Source organism: Nycticebus coucang, chromosome Y (assembly GCF_027406575.1).
Source record: "Nycticebus coucang isolate mNycCou1 chromosome Y, mNycCou1.pri, whole genome shotgun sequence".
NCBI lineage: Eukaryota > Metazoa > Chordata > Mammalia > Primates > Lorisidae > Nycticebus > Nycticebus coucang.
In genome coordinates, this window is record NC_069805.1 from 17,935,115 (window position 1) to 17,962,996 (window position 27,882).

General features: G+C 38.3%; 1 pseudogene; it reads right to left on the reverse strand.

Moving 5' to 3' along the window:
- Positions 1-2,261: 2,261 nt before the first annotated feature.
- LOC128579146 (ferritin heavy chain-like) lies at positions 2,262-3,338 on the reverse strand (annotated as a pseudogene).
- Between the last annotated feature and the right edge of the window lie 24,544 nt (positions 3,339-27,882).

Consider the following 27,882-nt stretch of genomic DNA (forward strand, 5'->3'; position numbering starts at 1 on the left):
CAGTAAAATAACAATAGGCCCTCTCTTAATTTTTTGGAGACAGAGTTTTACTTTGTCACCCTTGGTAGAGTGCCCTGGCATTGTGGCTCACAGCAATCTCAAACTCCTGTGCTCAAGTGATTCTGTTGTCTCAGCCTCCCAGTTAGCTGGTACTATAGGGATCTGCACAAAGCCCAGCGATTTTTTAGAGATGAGATCTCTCTCTGCCTCAGACTGGTCTCCAACCTGTGGGCTCAGGCTATCCACCCACCTCAGCCTCCCAGAGTGCTAGGATTACAATCATGAGCCATGTCACCTGATCCTGGACCTCTCTTACGAGTTCTGTGATGCTGGACTTGGTGGCTCATGCCTGTGATCCTAGCACTTTGGGAGGCCAAGGCAGGTGGTTTGCTTGAGCCCAGGAATTTGAGACCAGCCTGAGAAAGAGTGAGACTCTATTTCTACTAAAATTAGAAAAAATGAGCCATTTGTTGTGGTGGGTGCATATATCCCAGCTAATGGGGAGGCTGAGGCAAGAGTATCACTTGAGACCAAGAGTTTGAGGTTGCTGTGAGCTATGACGCTACTGCACTCTACACAGGGCAACTGAGTGAGATTCTGTCTAAACAAACAAACTAACAAACACTGTGTTTATGCAGAAAACAGATGTGCAGGAAAAATCGGTATTTTGAGAGGAACAGTCTGTCATTTTTCCTCCTTTGCCAGCAAAGTAACAAATTTATTTTTCCTTCTCAAAAACCACTTATTCTTGTGTGTTTTCTATTTGACCTTCAAAACATGTGCTGAACTTTCAGTAAAAATATAATCACCTTATCTTCATCTTATTATTTGGAACCTTTATGAATTTCTTCTGTCACTTAAGAAAAAACGAAGTGTACCTTTAAGTTTTTTGTAGGTCCTATATACTGCTCTGACTTTAACTGACTGCTAGATCTAACATCTACCAAGACCTGATGATAATAATTTAATAGAATTTCTTTATTGTATTTCTTTCTTTATTTTTTGTGAGATAGAGTCTCACAATGTCTCCGTAAATAGAGTGTCATTGCCTCACAGATCACAACAGCCTCAAACTGTTGTGCTTAATTGATTTTCTTGCCTCAGCCTCCCAAATAGCTGGCATTTCAGTCATCTGTCACAATGCCCTTTCTATCAGTCTTTCCCTGTTTCCCTTTTTCTGTTGTAGCTCTCATTGTTGCTTAGCTGGCCCAGGCTGGGTTTGAATCCACCACCTTCAGTGTATGTGGCCAGCGCCATAAACATTGTGCTACACGCACCAATACAGCAAATCCTTTAAACACTTTTCAATGCAGAGAGTATCCCTTCCTGCACTTAAACTCCCCTCATATTGTTAAATTTCAACCTTCAGCTTTTTGAAAGTGGACTTTGACCTCACATTATCAGAATGTTTCTGCTAAAGATATTATTGTATTAGTAAGACCTAGCCAGTCAGAAGTAGACAATTAATATTGAGGGGTTTTGGCCAAATAGTCAGTTTATTCTCTTCAGAAACATGTCTTATTTTATTGAACTATTTAACTCTACTCAAAAATGTGTCTACCTCTAGGGACACAAAAACCAGCTTACCCCTCCTGTAATTAATGGCACTTATACACCCAATTATACAGTGCTCTTCTGCTCAGGGCTAGCTAGGGGCCCTCTGTTTTCTAGGCCTGGGTGAGCTCAGAAATGATTCTCAGCATGACTCCCTTTCTAGGCACAAACAGGCCACACTTTCTAGTAGGTTCCTCCTGAAGTAGGGACCACATACCCTAATTACTTGCCTGAGGCAAAAACTGCAGGACCCAAAATCCTGTGGTAAGTTTAGGATTATTTTCTGCTGGCAGACCTCTGGCCAACTGCGGTAAACTTCCTCAAACTTCTCCTGACTGGAGAATAGGACTTAAACCCCCTAGACTGAAGACTTTTGGGGCTTCCTACTTTCCTTCTTCCCCTCCACTGACAGAGGCTCTGTTCCCCCTTTTGCTTGTCATTCTTTCTATCAGTATTTCCCTGTCAATAAGTTCTATCCTGTTGCTTATCTGCTTGGACTGTGGTTCCATTCTTTCTTTCTTTTTTTTTTTTTTTTGGGGGGGGGTGGGGTTGTTCCAAATTTCTGTATTTGAAGAAATGGTACAAATGAAAGAACGTTAGTGAATGTTTTGATAAAACTTATGGAAAAGGTCAAGGAAACCCCAAGAAGCATGCAGTGCCTTGGTGACCATGGTCACCCAGTGGCTATGGGGAAGTATACCTAAGGCTTAGCTCTCATCATCACTCTCTGCCAGGATGTGCTGGTCAAAGAGATACTCAGACATCCAATATCTGAGGCTCCCACACTGCACAGGTTGTTTATGTGGTCACTCAGTTCTTTAATGGATTTTAGGTAATGTGTCTCAATGAAGTCACACAGTGAGGGTCATTTTTGTCATTGGCCAGTTTCTGCAGTTCCAGTAGTGACTGATTTACACCCTTTTCCCTAATGTAATGCACACTCCATTGCATATAGCCCACTCTCCCAGTCATCAGTCTGATTGCATGGTTTCTCAGTTTCTCAGCATGTTCCCTCTCCTCATGAGATTGGAGAAGAAAGTATTTGGCAAAATTCTTTATAGCCACATCATCACGGTGAAAGTAGTAAGACATGGACAGGCAGACATAAGAGGATAGAGCTCCAGGATGTGCTGGCAATTGATGGCAGCCTCTGAGTCCTGGTGGCAGTTCTGGTGCACCAGCAAGGGGGACATGGTTGTCTTGCCGGTTGCTGAGGAGAGGTTGTGGCATCTGTAAGAGTTTGAGTGGTGGCCCCAGGGGAACTTGGGGCGGTAGGAGGGCACAGTAAAGAGGTGTTTGAGGGCTGGTTGTGAGTGGCCATCCAGGGTGGGGGATGAGAACCAGGTTCTGTCCAAACACTGTTGAAGCCAGACACCATGGTGACTCTTGGTGAAGAACATTACGTGGTTTCATTCTTCAAAGGCTGAGACTAGAGACTCGTTATAGAGAGAGATTCTGACCACACCAACAGGTTCTAAATCCTACCTGGGTACTACCACTTGGTATTGTTACTACCACCACCCATGGATTTTGGGTTGACACATATGTAACCAGATGAAGAGAGTACCAGCTGCCTGTCACTGGTACTGCCTGCTCCTCATGAGACTGGAGAAAAACTCCTCAGTGGCAAAATTTTTCAAAGCCATACCATCAAAGTTAAAGTAGTGAGACATGGACAGGTAGACATAAGAGGTATAGAGCTCCAGGTTGAGCTGGCAATTGATGGCAGCCTCTGAGTCCTGGTGGTAGTTCTGGTACACGTGCAAAGAGGACATGGTTGTCATACCAGTAGCTGAGGAGAGGAATTTCTTTCTATACCCTGTCTCAAGAGGAGAAATTCTGACAACACCAATACATTCTGCATCCTACTAGTGTACTACCTACTAGGGTAATACCACTAACATAAATTGCTAGCTCAACCTGGAGCTCTATACCTCTTATATCTATCTGTCCATGTGTTACTACTTTGACTGCATTGATCTGACTTTGAAGAATTTTTCCAATTGGGAGCTCTTCTCCAATCTAATTAGTCCATGGATGGAAGGCAGACACTTTATGTAACCTGATGAAAAGAGTCCAGCTGCCTGTCACTGTCAGCCAATATGTAGAGACAGGGATAGGTTAAACAAGCTTTATCATCAGAAAAGCAGCAATTCTGGAGAACAGAGAAAGTAGGCATCCAAGACTATCCTGTTCTTCAATTTATAAAACCACAGTTTCATACATAAAGTTAAAAACAAGAGCCCTACTCATCTTTATCCTAAATAACAGTAAATAACATTCATCTTCAACAACAGCTTTTGCCATAATCCATGACCCATAATAAATAATAATTGACATAATCCATGACTGACTTATACAACAACATTCCAATTGAAAAGTTTATCTCCTAAATCAATATCCCTACATTACTCTGGTCACATAGGACCTAAACCAATCAGACCAGCTATGTCATGTCAGTCCTAGCCTGATAGAATCCATCTCATTCTCATTACATGAGTTCTCACTTACATGGGTCTGCCACAAACTAAATTATCTTGTATATTCACGGTAACTGTGAGACCCTTTCAGATATTTAAAAGTATTATCCCTCTAGTGGATTATGTTCATATTTCCCTGGGGGAAAAAATCCTACCCAGAAATCTCCAAAATGCAGTACACACAAGCTTCTTTAAAAAACAAACTCCCAGAAGGCATAACTGACTCCCTTTTTATGCACACTATGTAAATTGCAATTCCCTCATTAAGAGCAAACAGGGACCGAAAATGACCTCAGACCCTCACAAACATTAAGGAGCACAACATCAACTCTGAAAGGCAAATAAAGTACTCTCAAGTCATTAGCAAGTATTGTTGTGGGCAATTACATAATCCTTGATTGCCTCTTAATTTGCCAAGGTGTAATTTATGCTACAGCAAACACTCCTCACAGCACCTACAAACTAAAAAACAAATAAATTCAGATGAAGTTAAGGAAATTCAAAAAGTGTGTTATACAGATTTAAATACCTGCCTTCTATATTGGTATGAGTCTCCAGTAATTTAAAGCCATTTTCTCATCTTGACATAGAGCAAGACAAACCTTTAAAAATGGAGATTTCTTTCACAGATGTAAATATTTTCAGAGTTTCTCTTGGGCCTATTTTTCTTCAAAATAATTAGCTCAAAATAATCTTTATGCCAAACACGGGCGTAATTTTGGGTGGCATAATTGAGCCTCTTACTGTCATATTTTTAGTTGGAGTGTCCTGGATCCAATTCATCTTTAATACCTTTCTACAATCATTGTCAAATCAGAGGATTTCAGTAATTTCCTGTGTAGCAAAATGAGCAAGAGAAACTAATGAAACTCCAAATTTAGAATATATTGTCTTCAAGTAGTTTCTAAAGCAAAATCTTGGCTATGGTGAAAACCTCAATATTGTGGTTGAATGTTATTCAGGCTGACTTTATCTGGCCTTGGCCAGAAGAATAGCTAGGAAGAGGGAATGTCAGGTATTCCCTGACATCCAAGAGCTAGCCTGGTATTTTCAGCCAGATCTTGGTGTTGTGAGGAGCTGGCCTGGCACTCAGAGTTGGGCCATGGTGATCTGCTGCTGAATATAAACAACCTCACAAAACAGCAACACAAGACAAGGCTGGGATGGACACAGGCAAAAACTAAACCACACCATAACCCTACTTTAATGGCAGACAAAGAGGGTCCATCTTCCTGTCACTGTCAGCCAAGTACAGAGACTGGGGTTAGGTCCAATGAGCTTTACTATGAGAAAGCCAGAAATTCTGGAGAAGAGTGAAAGTAGCCTCTTCAAGACAGCTCTGGCCTTCCCTTTCTAAAACTACAGTTTTCTACATAAAAGTTCAAAGCAAAAACCATGTTAACCCTCATTTTAAACAGTAAGTATCACTTATTTTATATTATTTCATTTTAGTATTTATTTATTCATTTTTATTGGGACATAGTCTCACTTCGTCACCCTGGGTAGAGTGCCATGGTCTCAAAGCTCACAGAATCGTCAAACTCTTGAGCTCAAGATATTCTCTTGCCTCAACCTTATCAGTAGCTGGGACTACAGGCACTCATCAGTATCTGGCTATTTTTGTTGTTGTTTTTATTTGTTTAGCAGGGCCTGGTTTGAACCCCCACCAGCCCCAGAGCATGTAGATGGCACCCTAACCAGTTAGCTATGGGAGCCCAGACAGTCCCTTATTGTAAACAAAGATAATCATGATTCATAATATACAATAACTGACATAACCTATGACCAAAAACAACATTTCTAATTCAAAAATTAATCTCCTAAATCAAAAGCCCCAAACTACTTAACATATACTTTAGCTTAAACTTGAATTTACAAAACAACAAGGATGGAAAAGAAGACGTTAAGGTCATGTAGAACCAAAACTGACGAGGCCAGCTTTGTCATGTTGGCCCTAGCCTGACTGACTCCATCTTATTCTCCTACATGTGCTCTCCTTAACATAGACTAAACACAAACTTTGGGTAAGGTACAGACATGAAAAACATTCCCCTATCCTAACTAATATGAATGACTACTACATTTTGATTTTTTAAAGCAGTTACAGTTCTAGCCACACTCTGAATTCTTGCCTCCTACCAAATAGGCTTCTTAAGATTCCCAGTCCTAGAATTATCCTCAATACCTCACAGCATCTGCTTCAAAGCAAAATGCTAATTACTCATATATTCTCCAAAACAATTTAATACAAACCCCAAATCTAAAATATATCCTCTCTACTTTCACTTTTTACTTTTATTCTATTTACTTCTTCACGTGGGAGGCCATAGTGGGTGGATAGCCTGAGCTCACGAGAGTTCAAAACCAGCATGAGCCAGAGTGACACCTTATTTCTAAAATATCCAGGTGTTGTGGTGGGTGCCTGTAGTCACAGCTACTTGTGTAGCACAGGCAAAAGATTCACTTGAGCACACCAGTTTGAGGTTGTTGTGAGCTATGAACACCACAACACTCTACAGAGGGCAACAAAGTGAGACTCTGTCACACACACACACACACACACACACACACACACACACATACAAAAAAACTTATTTGTTATTATTTTTTCAGAAGCAAGGTCTTCTCTATCATCCACCCCAGAGTTCAGTGGTGCAATCACATTTCATTGCATCCTGGAACACCTGTGCTCAAAAGATCCTCCTCCCTCAACTTCCCAAGTCTCTAAAACTACACATGTATCTCACCACATCTAGCTAATATTTTATGTATTTATTTATTTATTTATTTAGAGACAGGGTCTTGGTATAGTGCTGCCCAGGTTGTCCTCTAATTCCTGAGCTCAAATCATCCTCCCTGCCTCAGCTTTCCAAAGTGATATTAGTATAGGTGTGAGCCACCACACTTGTCCATAAGAAGACTGTTCTAGTATCCTTTCTTTTAGGTACTACATTTTTCCTGAAAAGAGAAGTAAGTCCCATTGTTTCATACTAGGGATGCCTGTTGTATTGTTTGACTATTTCCTAATATTTTGCATGACGAAAAATGAAAAAATTGACTCAAATGTTCATCCCTACAGGTGCAGAACTGCTATCCTCCTCTCTACATTTCTTTTAGACCATTCCCTCATCTCTCATCTTCTCAAAAGAAGAAAGTAATTTTGAAATACACACACTTCACCATTGGTAGGAGTTCAGTGCACTTAGCATTAAATTCCTTATTTTAAATGCCTGTGAATAATTTCTCTAAATGAAATTTAGATCAGTTCTTTGTGTTGAAAACGACCCATGCTCAGGAAACTTGCTGAAGATTCCTAGTGACTAACTCTAAAGAACACTTTTGGACAAAAGTGGAATCTCTGTATTTACCCTGTATTTCCATCAAAAGTCACAGATTTTCTTTCTTGGTTAAAATGGTTTCTTTAACAGAGTTTTTAAGTGTGGGAAGAGGTGATAACAAGGACAGACATACCACTATGTAAACAATCCATATGATCACAATTATATTTGCTAACGTCATTATCAAGAATAAAGATCAACTTGTGAAGATTCATACCTGAAGAACTCCTTCCACTGAACCTGGTGGAGTCCTTCTACTTTGAAACTTGACTCTTATAAACACTCAGGGGTTTTGTGAGCCAGCTTCATGTTACACTCATGTTGAAGATGTCCTGCCATCCAGTGGTCTAATTGCATATTGCTTCTAGCTTATTTTAAATTGAGTTCAGGCTTTAACTCAAGCCCATTGGTCAGTGAGTAGGGGGCAAGCCAAATAACAGAAGGTGGTGGGTTGGAGCCTGGCTCAGGCCTGCTAAAATACAATGGCAACTGCAACCAAGAAATAGTTTGGCATTGTTGCAGGCATCTGTAGTCCCAGATACTCAGAGGCTGAGGCAAGATAATCATTTAAGCCCAATTTTGAGGTTGCTGTGAGCTGTGATGCCTTGGCACTCTACCAAGGGTGATATAGTCAGACTCTGTCTCAAAAAAAAAAAAATGAGTTCAATGGTTAGAGGGCTCCAGCATAGTCTTTTGAACTGGATGAAATATTGACAAAGCTCCATACATTTCAAGATGCCAGCAATGGTTTAAACTTTTGGTATATACTCTGACTTTGATTGGAAAACAAATTTTTCATCACAAAAGGATTTTCTTTGACCTTTAAGCCGAGGCCCCTTTGCCCTGACCTTATATGACAATGTTTATGGATATATGTCTTGAAACTATGATGGGATACATGTTGGTATCAGGGTTCTGGGAGCACTTATGGTGAGCAGGTGTGTTTCAGGAAGTCTTTCAAAACCTGGGCGTGCCCACCGGCTGCAGTTTGTGTTCCAGAGGGTAGAGATAATTGGGAAGATTCTGGGGATGCAGAGCCCAGAGAAGTGATCTTCATACACTGTGTCTTGAGTTTGAGAAATCCAAATTTATATGCAGATTATAAACTGGGACCATGGGAACAAGTAATTCTCAGGACCCTGAATTAGGCCATAACTGAAGAATATGTGTATATATATATATACTCTTAAGAAAGATAAATGTTATTTAAGAGCAAAGAGAATGCTTAGAGTATTTCCAAAGAAGCTTGGAAGAGTGTCTCTGCCATAAATCAGAAGAGGTGATAGAGACAAGACACAAAGACAATGCAGAGGTATAAATACCCTATTAATTTTGTGCCATTTGAAATTGATTGCAACTCTTTCATTGGTCTTTCTGCACCTTCAGACATTATTGTCCCTTTCTCTTGGTCTTTGATTATTGCAAGAGCAAATGATAACTGAAGTCAAGATAATCCTGGCTTCTAGCTGAGAAAATAATTGGCATCTAGTGAACTTGCCTTTATTGCCCTTGAAACTAGACAGGAGAAGAGAAGGGGAGTTGGACCTGAAGCTGGGACAAAGTGTATAGAATCTTTGAGTATAGATAGTTTGGAAGTAGATATCAACAGAAAACCTCAAACTCTGTAAAGATGATTTGAGGCGGTTTATTTGGATCCTAATACATGTGACTGCAGCCAAGGAAACATGATCACAAGAGGTCTTGAGAAAATGTGCCCTAGGTGCTCAGGTTATAGGTTTGGATGTTTTACTTTAGTTTTTTTTATTATTGTGGTTGTTGTCGTTTGTTTTTTGAGCCAGAGTCTCACGTGTCTCCTGGGCTAGAGTTCAGTGGTGTGATCTTAGCTCACTTCAGTCTCTAACTCCTGGGTTCTAGTGATCATCTTGTCTCAGCTTCTCTAGCAGATAATACTACAGGTGTGCCCCACCATAGCCTCTAATTTTTTAACATTTTGTGAAAACACTGTCTCACTATGTTGCTCAGGCTGGTCTTGAACTCATAGGCTCAAGAAACCTTCTGCACTTGCCTCCTAAAATCATGATATTACAGGTCAGAGCCACCACACCTAGCCTACAGTTTGCTTTTATGCATCCATGGAGACAGGAGTTATAGGTGAAACTTAAAACAAATGAAATGACAATAAGATGGAGTCTGTCAGGCTAGGGTGGACATGAAACAGATGCTCTGGTCTGGAACAGGTGAACTTAGACAATCCACCCTCCTCTGCCTCCCAAATGGCTAGAATTCCAGTGAACCACCATGCACAGCTTAGGAAATGGACTTTGCATGGCTGTAATACCAACATTCTGGGGGCCAATACCACAGGATTTCTTGAGCTCAGGAGTTCAAGACCAGCCTGAGCAAGAGCAAGACCCCATCTCTTAAAATAGCCAGGTGTTGTGGCAGAGAACTGTAGCATGCACTACCTGTGAGGCTGAGGCAAATGTTCAAGGTTTCTAAAGTAGGCATGGTGGCTCATGCCTTTAATCCCAGCACTCAGGGAGGCTGAGGAGGGTGAATATCTTGAGTTCAGAAGTTCAAGACCAGCGTGAACAAGAGTGAGACCCCATCTCTATAAAAGAAAAAAAAAAAACTACCCAGAAATTATGGAGGGTGCCTATAGTTCCAACTACCAGGAAGTCTGAGGGAAGTGAATCACTTGTGCTGAAGAGTTTGAAGTTGCTATGACCTATGATGGCAGAGCACTCTACTGAGGGAGACTAAGTGACACTCTGTCTCAAAAAAAAGGAAATAAGTAAACAAATTTAAAAAAAAATTAATACATAAATTACTGTTTAAAAAAAGAACAAAACTGACTTTCCAATTGAAAGTGTTGTAATAGATTTTCACTTAGTTGTGTTTATTATTTAAAATAAGGGTAAATATAGTCTTTGATTTGAATACTTTGAATAAAAATGTGATTTTGGAGATAGAAAAACAACAATCTTGGAGAGGCTACTCTCACTATTGTCCAGAATTGCCAGCCTTCTGACAAGTAAAGTTTGGTGGATCTATCCCTGTCTCTGCAAATTGGCTGACAATGACAGGTGACCAGAGCCTCTTCACCCAGTAATAAACCCATGAATCAATACATGGAAAGAATACCTTGTATTAGCTCCAAAAGGCAGGGCATCTAGAAGCTGGGGCTTACAAGTCATAGGTGGGTTTTAGGAGTTCTTTAATTGGCAATTGGTTGAGAGAGGAAAGCTTTGTATAAAGACCTGTAATCAGAAGAAAGGAATTTGTCAGGCGAACTACACTACAGTCAAGATGGAAAATAAGCCACATTATAGTTGTTTAATACAATTGCATTCAATGAGATATTATTTGCAGTTGAGACTCACCAGACTTCTTATAAAGGAATTTGGAAAAGTGGGAAAATAGATAAGAGTTCAGTCTTTGTGGAATTGGTTATATGTACAATGATTTGAATGTCCTCTCCAAAACACATTGAAGTTTAATGGCTACTGTGTCTATATAAAGAGGGAGACCCTGAAGAGGTGATTATGTTCTGCCCTCATGAATGGGCTAAAGCCTTAACTATGGAAGTGGATTAGTTATCAAGGCAGTGGGCTCCTGATAACAGCATAAGTTTTGTTCCAATTTTGTCTCTGTCTCACATGCTGGTTTTGCCTTCACCATTCTGCCAGGGGAACAAACAGCAAGAAGACACCTTCCTCATTCTAGCAGCATTCTCTTGGACTTCCCAGCCTCCAGAACAATAAGCCAAATAAAGTCTCAGTGTTCAAAGACTACCTAGTGTGAGCTAAAATAAAATCTTAAGGATCCCCCTCAAGTAGCTGACTGACTAGACCCCATCTCCTTTGGCCAAAGGGATCCCCTAAAACTGAGTTGCTAGCCATGAGAAAAGAGATCAGACATCCTTCATCATGTTACCCTGCCTTCTTAGAGATGACTTTCTGACTCATTAATAGGCCTAAGTCTATTCAAGACTTACCTGGGAGATCTTCCATGTACACAACTAATCACTGAAGTTTATGCATATGTCCTGCAACTTGTCTCTGATTAATAGACTCTTAAATCAATTCAAGCATTCCTTTTTCTGGAGTCCTGCTAAAAGCACATGTAATAAGAACAAGGTAGAGTCATTCCATCTAGGGCCAAGAGGACATAGCTGGTCTGGTCAGTTTAGGTCCTATGTGATCTTCGCCTCATGTCTCCTGTTTTGATGTTTTACAAATTCAGCTTTACCATAAAAATGTATATTTTGAGTGGCTAAGGACAATTTATTTAGGAGATTAACCTTTGAATTGGAATGTTGTTTTGGATCAAGGGGAATCCTGACTATTGTTTATTACATGGGTCATCGTTTGTGCTGATTATTATTATTTCAGATAAATATTAACAGGGGGTGGAGTATGATGGTGGATGGGAAAGAAGATTAGCTGAGCTCCCCTGGAACAACAGTTGAGAGCAAGTGGGCTAGATCTTACCTGGCTTGGCATATTTTCGTGCAGTGATACTTTGGGGTATGCATTGAAGTGGCTGGATTACTGGACTTGTAGTGAAAACTGGAGCTGTGGCAACTGCCAGGCAAGTTTATAAAATCCCGCCTGGCCACGGTAGAGGAAACAGCCAGCCCCCCCCCCACATACAGAGGTACCAGAAGAAGCCTGTTGCAGTTTTTCATGCTTGGGGGAAGCTAGTCTTTGAGTGGAAAGATTGGTGAAGTATTCATTCCCCAGCAGAATTTAGTGGCTAGAGTTGGGTGCTGTCTGGAGGCTGTGCCACAGTTTGCCTGCAGGTGAGACATCCATATGGGGAAAGTTCCCATTCAAGAGTCCACTGTTGTCATAAAATTTGCCAGAGAATTGTGTAGGCAGATCTGTTTCAGTGGAACTAAGGCACTGAGGTCTGAACTCCACCTCCAGGGAGCCATCCTATGGCACAGGCCCAGGATCTCCAGCACTCCACGTGAACCATTATTGTGAGAATCTGTGAGACCTGCCTCTGAATATTTTTTGAGAACTGTGGAATCACACATGGTCAAGGATGAGTGCCAAGTGTATAATCAGGCGATCACCAAGATCAATTTAGCTGGGAAAAAGGCATAAGCCTAGGAACCAGGCAGAGGTTAATAGCTGCACTTTTCATCACCCAAATTCACAGGGTGACTGGGTGTCAAAACTATATATATTGCAAAACAAATATATTCCTAATGAGTCATGATTCCTACATCATATATATGCATATTTACATATATATAATATATAAAGATAAAAAAATTAACCACGACTCCTACAAGAAAGAAGAAAGAGAATAAAAGCCAAAAAAAAAGAGAAAGAAAGCAACAAAAATTTTATGTATAGAAATATATATATGAGAAAAAAGCAACAAAGTTTTTAATGTATATTTATATTAATATATAAATATATATATTTATATATATTTTTAAATATATATATTTATATATTTTTAAATATATATATAAGAGAAAAAAGTAACAAAGTTTTTTATGAATATAAATATATATAATTGTTTTATTAAATCATAGCTGTGTACAATAATGCAATCATGACATACAATGTGCAGGTTTTATATACACTTTGAAATAATTTCATTGAACTGGTTAACATAGCCTTCATGGCATTTTCTTAGTTATTGTGTTCAGACTTTTATATTCTACATTTAGTAAATTTCACCTGTACCCGTCTAAGATCCATGGTAGGTGTGAGCCCCCTACTTACTTTCCCTCCAACCATACTCCCTTCTCCCCCCACCTCCCTTGCCCCTGTCCTCATATTCTTGTGTTAAGATTGAGTTATAAATAAGTTTCATATTAGGGCTGAGTACATTTTATTCTTGAGATACTTTGCTAAGAAGAATATTTTCCAGGGCCATCCACGTAAACATGAAAGAGATATAGTCTCCATCTTTCTTTACTGCTGCATAATATTTTATAGTGTACATATACCACAATTTATTATTCCATTTGTGAGTCTTTGGGCACTTGGAGTTTTCCTATGACTTAGCAATGATGAATTGGGCTGCAATAAACATTTTGATACAAATATCTTCATGAGTCTGTAGGCCATGTAACTGTCTTCTTCAGAGACGTTTCTTTTCAATTCCCTTGCACAGCATGACATGGGATCACTTGTTCTTTCCTTGAGTATATGTTTGAGTTCTCTGTTGATTCTTGTTATTAAACCTTTGTCAGAGACATAACCTGAAAATATCTTTTCCCATTCTTTCTGCTTGCTGTATTTACTGTGTTCTTGGCTGTGCAGAAGCTTTTTAGTTTGATCAGGTCCCAGTAGTGTATTTTTCATCCTGCTTCAAATGCCCAGGGGGTCCACCTAATAAAATATTTGCCAAGGCCAATTCCTTCAAGAGTTTTCACTGCACTTTCTTCTAATATTTTTATACTTTTATTTCTTAAGTTTAAATCTTTAATCCAATGAGAGTCTATCTTAGTTAATGATGAGAGGTCTGGGTCCTCCTTTCTACAGGTTGCCAGCCAGTTCACCCAGCACCATTTGGTACATAGGGAATCTTTTCTCCATTGAATGTTTCTAATTGGCTTGTCAAAGATCAAATAATGGTAAGTAGCCGGGTTCATGTCTTGGTTCTCTATTCTGTTCTATACATCTACCTCTGTTTTTGTGCAAGTACAATGCTGTTGTGATCACTATCGATTTATAGTACAGTCTGAGGTCTGGTAGCATGATTCATTCTGCTTTGTTTGTATTTCTGAGTAGTATCTTGGCTATTTGAGTTTTTTTTTTATGACTCCATATAAAATGAAGTATTATTTTTTCAAGATCTTTAAAGTATGACAATGGAGTGTTTTTTTTTTTGGCCGGGGCTGGGTTTGAACCCGCCACCTCCGGCATATGGGACCGGCGCCCTACTCACTGAGCCACAGGCGCCGCCCGACAATGGAGTTTTAATAGGCATTGCATTAAAAGTGTATATTGTTTTGGGTAGTATAGACATTTTGACAATGTTGATTTTTCCCAGCCATGAGCAAGGCATGTTTTTCCATTTGTTAACATCTTCAGCTATTTCTTTTCTTAGAATTTCATATGAGTCTCTCAACTGCTGCAGAAAAAGCCTTTGATAATATCCAGCATCCCTTTCGGATCAGAACACTTAAGAAAATGGGTATAGAAAGGACATCTCTTAAACTAATAGAGACCATCGATAACAAACCTACAGACAATATTGTATTGAGTGGAGTTAAATTGAAACCATTTCCACTCATATCAGGAACCAGGCAAGGTTGACCATTGTCCCCACTGCTCTTTAACATTGTAATTGAAATTTTAGCCATTGCAATTAGGGAAGAAAAGGCAATCAAGGGTTTCCACATAGGGACAGAAGAGATCAAACTTTCACTCTTCACAGACGATATAATTATATTTCTGGAAAAGACCAGGGATTCTACAACAAAACTCTTAGAAGTGATCAAGGAATACAGCAATGTCTCAGGTTACAAAATCAACACTCATGAATCTGTAGCCTTTATATATACCAACAATAGCCAAGCTGAAAAAACAATCAAGGACACTTTTCCATTTACACTAGAGCCAAAGGCAATGAAATATTTGGGAATTTTTTGTTGCTTTTTTCTCTATATGTTTATATACAAAAAGATTTTTTTGCTACTTTCTCTATTTTTTTCTTTTTTTGTTCGGTTTTTTATTGTAGGAGTCGTGTTTAACTTTTATTTTCTGTCCTTTAATTCACCTTTTGGTTTCTGAGATTGCTTATATCAGGGTATTTCAGCTTTTTAAAAAATCTTATTTTAATGTGTTCTGTTTTTTACTAAGTTGTTCGGTTGTTCCTTTTCCTAATTCACATTTTTACATTCAACAAGAGCAAGGTCTCTGTTATTTTTTTCTTTTTTCTTTTTGTTGGTTGCAGACATTTGAGTTGATTTATTCTCACTCCCTATTTCACTCCTCAACATTCTCTCAGATGATAGAGACTCTTCTGCTCTTCTTATCATTCCCACATGATGTTCTTCTGCAACAGCTGAGATATTCCCCTCCCCTCTTTTGTTCTTAATTCCTGGATTGTTGTCTTTCTTTTTTTCTTTTCCCACCCTCTCATTTATTTGATTGAATGGTACATGAAAATTCCTGGTTCTATGCTTTTTAGCAATATTTTCCCCTGTTTTAATTTATTTTTGTTTATTTTTATTTTATTTTTGGTTTCTTTCTCCATTTTCCACCACCCTTTCTTTCCTGAAGGCAGATGTGACACAGTTGCAGTCTGGCATATAGACCATAGCAGTAATGTGGCTCAAGTAGGCCAGGAGAATTCTATACCATTGGCACCAGGAAGAAAGTATTAAGAAGACCACTCTGGAGATCATTTCCATGTTTTCTTATCTTCTTTTCTATTTATTTTCCTCTATCCCCACTCAAGTTTCCTTTCTTGTGATTTGTGTTTGCTCTTTTCCTTTTCTTCTCAGCTTTGGCAGAGAAAGAGTCTGAATGTGTTCAGGCTGGTTATGAGTACCTACTATAGAGGAACCCACTTGGTGCAGCTTCTTAAAACCCTTGAGCTATAGACATAAATTTAGCACTGGGCTGAAAAATAACATTTATTCTATCACTCTCATCTTTCCTTCACCTCCTCATCTCCTGTTTTTCAATTTTCTTCTGTCATTCTCCCTCTCCCATTTTTATATTTTTGTTTCTTTTTCTTTACCATTACTTTTTTTCTTCTTTTTTCCTCCCTTTTGTTTCGTTTCTTCTTCATTCTCCTTGCTTGCAAAAACACTTCTCTGCCTTCTAACCCCATTCCAATATGTGTCTTTATCAACTAAACACTGAGGCAATATAACTTGGAGGAGAGGAGGAAGTGAGAAAGAAAAAGGTGAACAAGAAGAAAGCAGTTTTGAGGACGAACACATAGAATAATTTAGGAACAATTAAGACACAATATAGTGCAACTCCTCCAAGGGACCACAAGACAATTTTAACAGAAGTCAGGAAGGCTATGTCAACCTGTGTGACAAAATTGTGTCAAGCAGTTTATGAAGCTAATGTATGATGTCCCATGATCATATCAATGTACACAGCTATGATTTAATTAAAAAAAGAAGTCTTCTCATAAAAAGAATTAATGGATCTCAGAGAAATGTAATTTAAAATGTGGATAATTAATACAATACAGGCATTTGATGAGAAAATGGAAAGACAGAACCAAAAGTCAGATGAGAGATGTGTAGAATGTAGAAAAGATATGAATGAGCTTAAAGAAATGACAGAGAAAATCAGGGAATGTTAAGAATCTGTAGAAAGTATCAAAAATAGATTACTTCATGGAGAAGAAAGAACATTAGAGTTTGAGGATAAAGTCTATGAATTGATACAGGTAGTTACAGAGTCAGAAATGAGGAGAGAGAAAGTAGATCAGGCACTCAGAGAACTATGAGATGCTGTGAAGTGTTCAAATATATGAATAATATGTATCCCTAAAGGACAAGAAGAGTTTCCCAAAGATATGGTAGCCCTACTGGAGTATATCATAAATAAGAACTTCCCAACTTTTACTAAGAATCCAGAAACACTGCTTTCAGATGGATATCAAAACCTAAGCCATCTCAACTCCAACAAAGACTCTCCAAGGCACATTGTAATGAAACTGTCCAAAGTCAAGATGAAGGAGAATATTCTACAAGTGCTAAAAATAAATTCCAAATACCCTACAAATGAAGAGCCATTAGGATGATAGCAGACTAATAAACTGAACTTTTCCAAGCCAGAAGAGCATGGTCATCCAATTTCAACATCCATAAACAAAAGAATTTTCATCCCAGAATTCTGTATCCTGCTAAACAGAGAAATCAAATTTTTTGCAGATATACAAGCACTCAGGAAATTCATCATAACAAGAGCAGCTCTACAGGAAATACTTAGACCTATTCTCAATTCTGAACACCACAATATAACACGACCATGGTTGACAAGAAGCCAAAGGCCAGATCTTAGCTATCATGGTGGCACAAAGGATAAAAAGCACACAAAAAAACTATCTCTTAATAACATGAATAGAATTCCACCACACTTTTTGATACTCTTAAAATGTCAATGGATTGAATTCCTCAATGAAGAGGTAAAGGCTGGCTAACTGGATAAAAAAACACTAAGCAAGCTCAGTACCTGTAGTTCAGCAGCTAGCTTGCCAGAGTCATACACTGAAACTGGCAGGTTCCAATTCAGTGTAGGACTGCCAAACAACAATGGCAATTACAACCAAAAACAGGACTGCCAAACAACTGTAGGACTGCCAAACAACAATGACAATTACAACCAAAAAAAAAAAAAAAGCCAGCTATTGTAGTGGCTACCTATAGTCCAAGCTAAATGGGAGATTGAACCAATGTAATTGCTTAGCCCAAGGTGTTGAGGTAATTGTGAACTATGACACACGGCACACTACTGAGGGGGCCATAGTGAGACTGTCTCAAAAAATAAAAATAAAAACACAGACACACACACATCAAAAAAAAAAAAAAAGCCATCCATACTCTGTCTGCAGAAGATACACCTTGCCCTGAAAGCCAAATCAAGACTCAGGGTGAAGGGATGGACAATTGTGTTTCAAGGAAATGGAAATCAGAAGAAAGGAAGAGTTGCAATCTTATTCCCAGATCCAAGCGCATTCAAAGCAACTTTAATTAAGAAAGACAAAGATGGACAGTTCTTACTGGTCAAAGAAACAATACAACAAGAAGACATTTCCATTTTAAATATTTATTCAACCAATTTAAATGCTACCAGATTCATGAAACACACCTTGAGGCAACTGAGGAATGAGATATCCTAAAACCCCTTAATAGTCATGGATTTCAACACCCCTATAACAGAACTGGACAGATCCTCTAAACAGAAACTAAAAAAGGATAGAAAGGACTTAAATGTGAACCTAGAACAAATGGGATAAGTGGACATATATAGAACACACAATTTCAAAACAAAAGAATATGCTTTTTTCTCATCAGCTCATGGCACATACTCCAAAATACATCACATCCTAAAATACAAATCAAACCTCAGCAAAATCAAAGTCATGGAAATTATTCATGTCTCATCTCAGACCACAAGGCTACAATGGTGAAGCTAAACTCCAACAATAATGTTCATACCCACACAGTCTTGTAAACTAAACAACATTATGCTTGAATTATAGTTTGGTTCAGGAAGAGGTAAAAGAGAAATTTGTTAATTTCCTCAAGCATAACAACAATGAAGATACAATTTAACAAATCCTCTGGAATACAGCTAAAGTAGTCCTGAGAGGAAAATTTATTGAGGTAGATGCCTGCCTTTGAAAAACAGAGAGTGAGTGCTTCAGCACACTCACAAACCATCTTAGGGAATTGGAAAAAGATCAATCTAACCCTAAAGCCTGCAGAAGAAAGGAAATAGCCAAAATTAAAACAGAGATTAATAAATTGAAAACAAATCATTCAGAAAATTAATGGAACAAAAAGTTGGTGATTTGAAAAAGTAAATAAAATAGATAAACTTTTGGTCAGACTACCTAGATACAGAAAAGTAAAAGCTCTATTAATTTCAATCAGAAATGTTAATGGGAAAATAACAGATGCCACAGAGATTCAGGAGACTTTCTCTGAATACTACAAGAAATTCTACACACAGAAATTTGACTATGTAGAGTAAATGGATTCATACTTGGAATCACACCCTCTCTCTAGACTTAAAAAAAGAATTAGTTCTGCATAGAATTATTTCAAGGAATGAGACAAAAAATAAATAAATAAAAAACTGCCAACAACATCAAAAAAAATGCCCTGATCCAGATGGCTTCATACCAGAATTCTATCAAACCTTTAAGGAAGAGCTTATTCCAATATGGCAAAAATTAGTTCAAACAAAATTGAGGAGGAAGAATCTTCCCCAACATGTTTTATGAAGCAAAAATCACTCTGATACCAAAATGAGGAAAAGATCCAACTAGAAAAAAAAAAAAAGAACTATAGACCAATTTCGCTAATGAACATAGATGCAAAAATTCTCAATAAAATCTAGCCAATAGATGATAGCTTATTATTAAAAAAAAGTCATACACAGCAAACAAGTAGGTTTCATCCCAAGGATGCAAGGCTGGTATAACATAAGCAAATCCATAATCCTTATTCACCATATCAACAGAAGCAAGAACAGGACCACATGATTCTCTCAACAGATGCAGAAAAAGCATTCGATAAAATTCAGTACCACTTTCGAATTAGAAATCTGAAGAATATTGGCATTGTTGGCATATTCCTTACATTGATTGAATTCTTGTATGAGAAACCCACTGCTAAAATTATACAGAATGGAGTAAAACCAAAAACTTTTCTATGCATATCTGGAAGAAGACAAGGGTGTCCTGTATCACCACTGTTACTCAACAGAGTGCTGGAAGTTCTAGCCCATATGATCAGGCAAGAGAAGGAAATAAAGAGCATCCAAATGGGGGCAGAGGAAGTGACACTCTCTCTCTCTGCTGATGATATGATCTTACACTTAGAGAACCTCAAAGACTCAACCACAGCACTCCAGGAAGGTATGGAAAAATTTTGTAACATCCCAGGATATAAAAATCTGTCAAGAAAACAGTGCCTTTGTTTATGCAAATAACAAGGAAAATGAAAATGTAATGAAGGGCACAATTGCCTTCTCAGTAGCTTTAAAGAAAAGGAAATACCTAGGAATATACCACACAAAAGAGGTGAAGAACTTCTGTCCACAAAACTGTGAACCTCTAAGAAAGGAAATAGCAGAAGATAGTAACAAATGGAAGAACACCCCAGGCTCATGGCTGGGAAGAATTAAAACTGTTAAAATGTCTATCCTTCCTCCAAACAATCTATAGATTAAATGCCATCCCTTTTCAAATACCAACATCATACTTATACTTTCCAGACTTGGAAAAAATAATTCTTTAATTTGTGTGGAATCAGAAAAGACCTCATATAGCCAAGGCAGTTTTTAGTAATAAAAACAAAGCTGGGGTTTGGCCTAGTCCCTATTGCTGAGCAGCTAGGGTGCCAGCCACATAGACCAGAGCCGATGGATTCAAATCCAGCCCAGGGCAGGCCTGCCAAAAAACAATGACAGCTACAAACAAAAAATAGCAAGGCATTGTGGTAGGTGCTGCTGTCCCAGCTACTTGCGAGGCTGGGTGAAAAGAATCACTTAAGAGCAAGAGTTCAAGGTTGCTGTGTGCTGTGATTCCAGGGCACTCTACTGAGGATGACATGGTGATACAACATCTCAAAAAAAAAAAAAAAAAAAAGCTGGAGACATCAACCTGTCAGATTTTAGGCTGTACTACAATGCCATAGTGATTAAAACAACATGGTATTGGTACACAAATAGAGACATGGAAAACTGGAACCATACGTAAAACAAGGAGATGAAACTGAAATCTTACAGCCAACTAATCGTTGATAAACCAATCAAAGACATACACTGGGGGAAAGAATCCCCATTCAATAAATGGTGCAAGGAAAACTGGATATCCACATGTAAAAGATTGAAACTGGACCTGCACCTTGGTCCACTCGCTAAAATTGATTCAAGATGGATAAAAGACCTAAATCTAAGTGAGAAAACCATTAAAATCCTCTAAGAAAGTGTGGAGAACACTTAAAGTCATTGGCCTGGGAAAAGACTTTATGAGGAATACTCCCATGAAAATTGCAACAACAAAAATAAACATATGGTACTTAATGAAACTGAAAAGCTTCTGTACTGCTAAAGAGACAACAACCAAAGCAAATGGAAAACCTACCCCGTGGGAATGGATATTTGCATATTTTGAATCAGACCAAAGCTTGATAACTAAGATCTACAGAGAAATCAAATTAAGCAACATACATCACTGGGCAAGAGAGATGAATAGAACATTCTCTAAAGAAGACAGAAGTATGGCTAAAAAACTTACCCCAAAATGCTCATTGCCCCTAATTTTTAGAAAAATGCAAATCAAAAGCACCCTGAGATATCCCATGGGTACTCAAACTACAGCCCGTGGGCCACATGAGGCGGTGTGATTGTATTTGTTCCCGTTGTGTATTTTTACTTCAAAATAAGATATGTGCACTGTGTATAGGAATTTGTTCATAGTTATTTTTTAAAAAACTATCGTCCAACCTTCCAACAGTCTGAGGGACAGTGAACTTGCCGCCTGTTTAAAAAGTTTGAGGATGCCTGATTCTAAACCCAGTGAGAATGGTCGACATCATAAAGTCTCAAAATTGCAAATGCTGCCATGGATGTGGAGAGAAGGGAACACGTTTACACTGTTCGTGGGAACGCAGACTAGTACAACCTTTTTGGAGTAAAGTATGGAGAACCCTCAAAGAACTCAAACTAGGACTGCCATTTGATCCTTCAAACCCATTTCTGGGCATCTACCCGGAAGAAAAAAAAATGTTTATACCCTAGGGACACTTGCACTAGACTGTTTATCACAGTTCAAATTACAATCACCAAAATGTGGAAACAACCGAATGCCCACAATCCCAGAAATAGATTAACAAGCTGAGATACGTGTGTACCATGGAATACAGTTCAGCTGTTAAAAAAAGGTGGAGACTTCAAATCTTTTGTATTAACCTGGATGGAACTGGAATACATTATACTTAGCAAAGCACCATAAGAATGGAGAAACAAGAATCCTATGTACTCAACTCTGATACGAGGGCAATGAATGTCCTAGCAAGCTGTGGGGGGTTGGGAGTGGGCAGAACAGAGAGAGGGAAGGGGAAGTGTGTTGGATGGATCACTGGAGGTGTTCACATTTTGAGGAAGGAACATTATTGTGAGAGGTTCTTTATAAAACACAAACAATGAGTGTAACCTGTTTTTTGGTACCCTTGATGAATCCTCAAAAATCAAAAATTTTAAAAAGAAAAATAATAGTATTTAAGAAAAACCTTTTTGTGAAGTGGAAGGAATTGGAATAGTAGCAAAGAGTGTTTTAATTTTTTAAGGATCAGAGCCACATTTATATCCAAATGGTATATCAGAAATATTTCTACCTCATTAGTACTATTACCTATGGTTATTTATTCTAATTTTTTTTTAAATGTTGAGAATACATATTACTTCACTAGCCATCCATACTAAGTACATTTAATAATTTATAAAGGAACACTGACCATTGGAGATCATATAATTTTTTCAGAGAACTATTTTCAGAGCAATAATTATTAAACTGTCACAACTATTTTTTAATCTCTTTATACATAATAGTTTCAATTTGCCACCACTTTATACTGTATGTACTGACAGTGTGTAGAAGGTGCTAATCTAATCATTAGACAAATATATTTTTACTTGATTGTTAAAGCAAATTGTCACGGTATTTTTACCCAGAAACAATGAGTTTGATAGTTTTGCATATAGTATCTTTAAATGGGTGTTTATTTCTTGCCTTTCCCAGTGACTCACATAGGTAACACCCAGCACTTTGGCAGACTAACATGGAAGGATTTCTTGCACCCATAAATTTAAGATCAGCCTGGGCAACATAGCAAAACCTTATCTCCTCTAAATTAAAAAAAAAGAAAAGAAATGAGTGTGGGCATATATTTATTTGATTCTTTATACCTGCATTTTGTATTTTTGCCAAGTGCTTGTTTTTAATGGACACTTCCATGGATTTATAAGGTTATGTTAAAATTAATTTGAAAAGAGTTAATTTCTTCTTTCTCATGTGTTGAATGTATTATAGAAGTAGTGCATATTTTCTAATGATGTTCAATTGTACTTGATATGAACTTGTTCATAGGAGAATGCAGTACAAAGAAAAGTTTTAGCATTTGGTTGATTAAAAGTGCACAATTGTGTAATACAATAGCATTTTTCCCCATTGCTGAATACATTTATTTCAGTGGAGGTCTAAATGAGGGTCTGTAGACTGCATATAGATTAAGTGAGGACTGTTTTGATGATCTATGGTGTCAGATAAAATGCATGGACTTTTTTGTGTTGTTGTTGCTGCCAGCTTTTGATAGTCTTGTGTATATAATGTGGCCTGAGATAACTCATCCATTACCAATGTAATGCAGAGAAATCAAAAGGGTGGACACATCTAACTGCTGGAGATCTACAGAGAACATTGAAAAAGATTCCAAAATAATTAATCCATGAACCAAAAATAGTTTGAAATTACCTAAAAAATTCTAGTTCATTCATTCCTAATTTGTTTACAACTCTAACCTAAATATTAATGCCAGGATAAAGTTTATGTTAAATAATAAAGGCAAACTTAAATGCAAAAAAAAAAAATGCTAAAGATTAACATAATTTTTTCTTTAAACTTTTATGCATAAGACTGTAATTTTGAAAATGGCAGAACAGAGTAGTCTAAGAGAGGCTACTCTCCCTGTTCTCCAAATTTGCAAAAGTGCTGGCCTTCTGACTACGAAGTTTGGTAGACCTATCCCATCTCTGCATATTGCCTGAGACTGACATGCAGACCGACCCCCTTTGTCTGCTAACACTGGTATATTAGACAGAACCTAACTCTTTTAGCCAATTGTCACTTAAAGAATATTTAAACTGGCATGTAACCTGTCAGCATCTGCTTTGAGGTGCCCACCTTTTTGAGCAAGACCAACTTACATTTTACATGTATTGCTTTATTACTATATCTTTAATTCCTGTCTCCTTGAAATATACAATGAGTACTCACTGAATCTTTGTCTGTTTAGGGAAGGTACAAAAAAAGACTGAATTGGTTCTCTCCAAGAGAGAATGGCCATTACTCCCTGAAGTGATGGAAGAGAAAAACAGGGAGAAATTCAGAGAGGGGCAAAGCCCAAAGCTTTGTCACAGGATCACACCTGTAAAGGAGACGGGGAAGCTCTATTCATTTTTTTTTTTCTTTTTTGAGACAGAGTCTCACTATCTTCTCAGTAGAGTGGCATAGTATCATAAATTACAGCAACCTGAACCTCTTGGGCTTAAACAATTTTCTTTCCCCAGCATCCCAAGCAGCTGTAAATACAGGCACCCAACACAACAGCTAGCTATTTTTTTTTTTTTTTGGTTGTAGTTGTCATTGTTGCTTGCAGCCCAAGGCCAGGTTGAACCCTGCAAGTCCTGGTGTATTTGGCAAGAGTCCTCAACACTGAACAACAGGCGCCGTACCTTTTTCTAGAGACAGAGTCTCACTTAATGCCCTCTGTAGAGTTCCATAGCATTGAAGCTCACAGCAACATAAAACTGGTACACTCAGGTGATTCTGTTTTCTCACCCTCCTCAGAAGTTGGGACAACACTCACTGGCAACAAAACCCAGCCATTGGAAACTCCTGGAACTGAGGTCAGGAATGTTGGAACTGTCATAATAGGCTGATATTTCCCATAAATTTATTTCATCATAACTAAATGGAGCTATTGAGTACACCACTGGACACACTACCTGATCAGATGTTAAGAGAGGACAATAAGTGAGACACCTACCTTTCCAAATAAGCCTCTTCTAGAGAAAGAAGTCAATCACAATGAAAGTAGAAATTGGATTGTATGACATGCCTGTAAGGTCTGTGAAATCAATGTCTGATATTTGTGCTGGGGTTCTTGGTCTACAAGATCCCAGGAAAGAAGTGGGTGTAAACTTCACTCTTCTATTTTCTTCCAAAACCATGACTTGAAAAGGAAAGAAAGGTTTGTGAGATACCTGTGTCACAGATACAGAGAATTTTAGGAAGCAGAAATTGAGTGTGGAGAAAGAACCCCTTTTTTGAAACAATTAGAAACACAAGAACAACACCAACAAGAAACCCTGACAGTCACTACCCATGATTAGCAGGAATAATGTTAAGCTTGAGGATGTTCTGGACCTCACAGGACAACACCCAGTGTGATGTCATCAACTGTGACCATGTAGTAACTTGATCCTTCAATGGCCTTGGATCCAGGCTTGTGATCAAAGATACTATGTGGCCTTTTAAGCTCACTTCAGCTGGCGTCCAGAAAGTTTTTGGCACAGGAAAATTGTTAGCCCTCCATCCAAAAAAGTCAAAAATGTTCTGGCATTTGTGCCTCATTGATTCTAATGACAGATGAGTTTCCCAGCACTGGGTTGACACAAGAGTTGAGATTTTGTACAGCACTGTGACTCAAGCAGCAACAAAGCTGACAAAAGTGGATGCCATCATACAAGTGGGAAGCTATTCAAAGACGCATTTTGACACATATCAAAAAAGGTCAATTTTATAGAAGCCTGCAAAATTATTATGCCTGGCAATAGTCTACATTTGTTCAAAGTTTCATAGGTCTTAAAGCATGTCTACTTCGATTGAACCTCCAAGGTACTGTTAGTCTTTCTAGGTGATGAAAATATTTGGTGCTTTGTTTCTTTGTCTATGCATGTGCCTGTGTGTGTGCGTATGGGTAGGGGCATTTCTGAGATACAGTTTCCCTATGTTGCCCAGGCTAGACCTATGTGGCCTCAGCCTAGATCAGAGCAAACTCAAACCCTAGGATTCAGGGACTATTCCTGCCTCAGGCTCCAAAGTATCTAGGATTACAAGTGCCTGCCACAATGCCTAGATGATTTTTCAATTTTGTAGCAGAGACAGGGTCTGACTGTTGGACAATTGGTCCTCAGCTCCCCCTACTTCAAGAATTCCACTCATTGGTTCAGCGCCTATATGCACCTGTAGTCCCAACTGAGGGCATAAGTTCGCTTTATGTCTCCACTTGAAGATTTTTGTGAGCTGGCCTCGTTCTTGTAGCACAGCGTTGACGGTATTAGCCACGTACACCAAGGTTGGCAGGTCATAAACTGCCCCAGGTCAGCCAAACAACAATGACAACTGCAACAAAAAATACACGAGCATTGTGGTGGGTGCCTGTAGTCCCAACTACTTGGAAGGCTCATAAAAGAGAATCGCTTGAACAAAATAGTTTAAGAGTGCTGTGATCTGTGATGCCATGACACTCTACTGAGGGTGACATAGTGTGACTCTGTTTCAAAAAAGAAAAAGAGAAAAAAATAAACAGTTTGCTGTGAGCTGTAATACCAGGACACTCTAATGAGGGTAACAATAGGAGATACTGTCCCCATATAGAAATGAAGAAAACCATTTTAATGGGACTTCCCCTTAATTTTTACTTTTTTTCTACAGTTCTACTTTGAAAATTTTACCCTAGACTGAATGTCAATTAGACAACATATTATATAAGAAGGAAATTATTTTCGAAAATCTATACTAATCAAGCCTCTTGAGTTGACCTAACTCTTACACTTTGACAAACTAGATTTTTATACTTCCCTGGAAACTACCCCCACAATGAATTCTGGCCTAAAATCAGGTTTTTCATATGCACACTAATGAATCCATAGTGTCCTTGCACCTACTTTTTTGGGCTCTTTCAATCTGGGCCAATGTTACCTTGCCCAATAACTTCATGGCCAGTTACCAGACATCTCTGGGCAACTCCTACGCACTAGATCGACTGACAGAATCCACACTAACTAATCCCAAACTTACTTGTCCTGACTCACTTATTCCTCTACCCAGGGGCCACAATAAATTGCTCTTTTATGTAGTTTTCTATTCCATCTGACTACTGACACATTATTATAGTTTTGCTCTTGGAAACTATGAATATCAAAAACTTTCTTTCTTTGTATATGTGTGTGTGTATGTGTATATGCATATATATATGTATGTATATATAATATATAAAAGATAAATATATAAATATATAAATATATATATTATATGGAAAATTCCAGGAAATCAACTACAAAACTCCTAAAGGGATCATAAAAATAGTAATGTCTCAGGATACAAAATTAACACTCATAAATCTGTAGCCTTTATATACACCAACAATATTCCAGGGGAATATTTTTTCAATAATCAAAATAAATGAAGGGCACATTTATGTTACAATAGGAATGAAACTTGAATTCCTTATGATAAAGGATGATGAGGAAAGGAGGCAAGATGGTTGCCTGAAACCAACTATCCTCAGAGGCTCACTTCCAGAAGGAGAGTTAGAGAACAAGTTTAGCAAGAAGCCCATGGTTTGGTGCTGACCCAAGAGAGAAGTTTGAAGAGCAAACATCTTCCAAGCTGAGGTGAGCTGCTATGCCAAGGAAGGAAATGATAGGTACAAAATTCATTCCAAGTGTATGGGAGTCCCCTCCCCTGTGATGATAACTTGTTGTATATTTTCTTCCAACAAGTGAGTGAAGTTCAGATCTTTTCCTATTTTATCTTATGAGAGAGAACATCTAAAAACCAGAACTCCTTCCCCAGATAGGACACCTAAGTGTTCCGTGGTACTCTCTCATGAGGCATAAAACTGAAAATAGACTGCACCTGCATATCTGAACTGCCAGAAATCCCCTGCATTCTGAACACAAGGTCTGGAATCATGTCCCCTGTGAAATCCAAGTTCATGAATATTTTTTCCAGAAGTTTAGATAGGGCTTGGACTGTTCCAGGTATGTGCTGGATCTGTGGCACAAGTGTGGAGCAGGGACTATTAT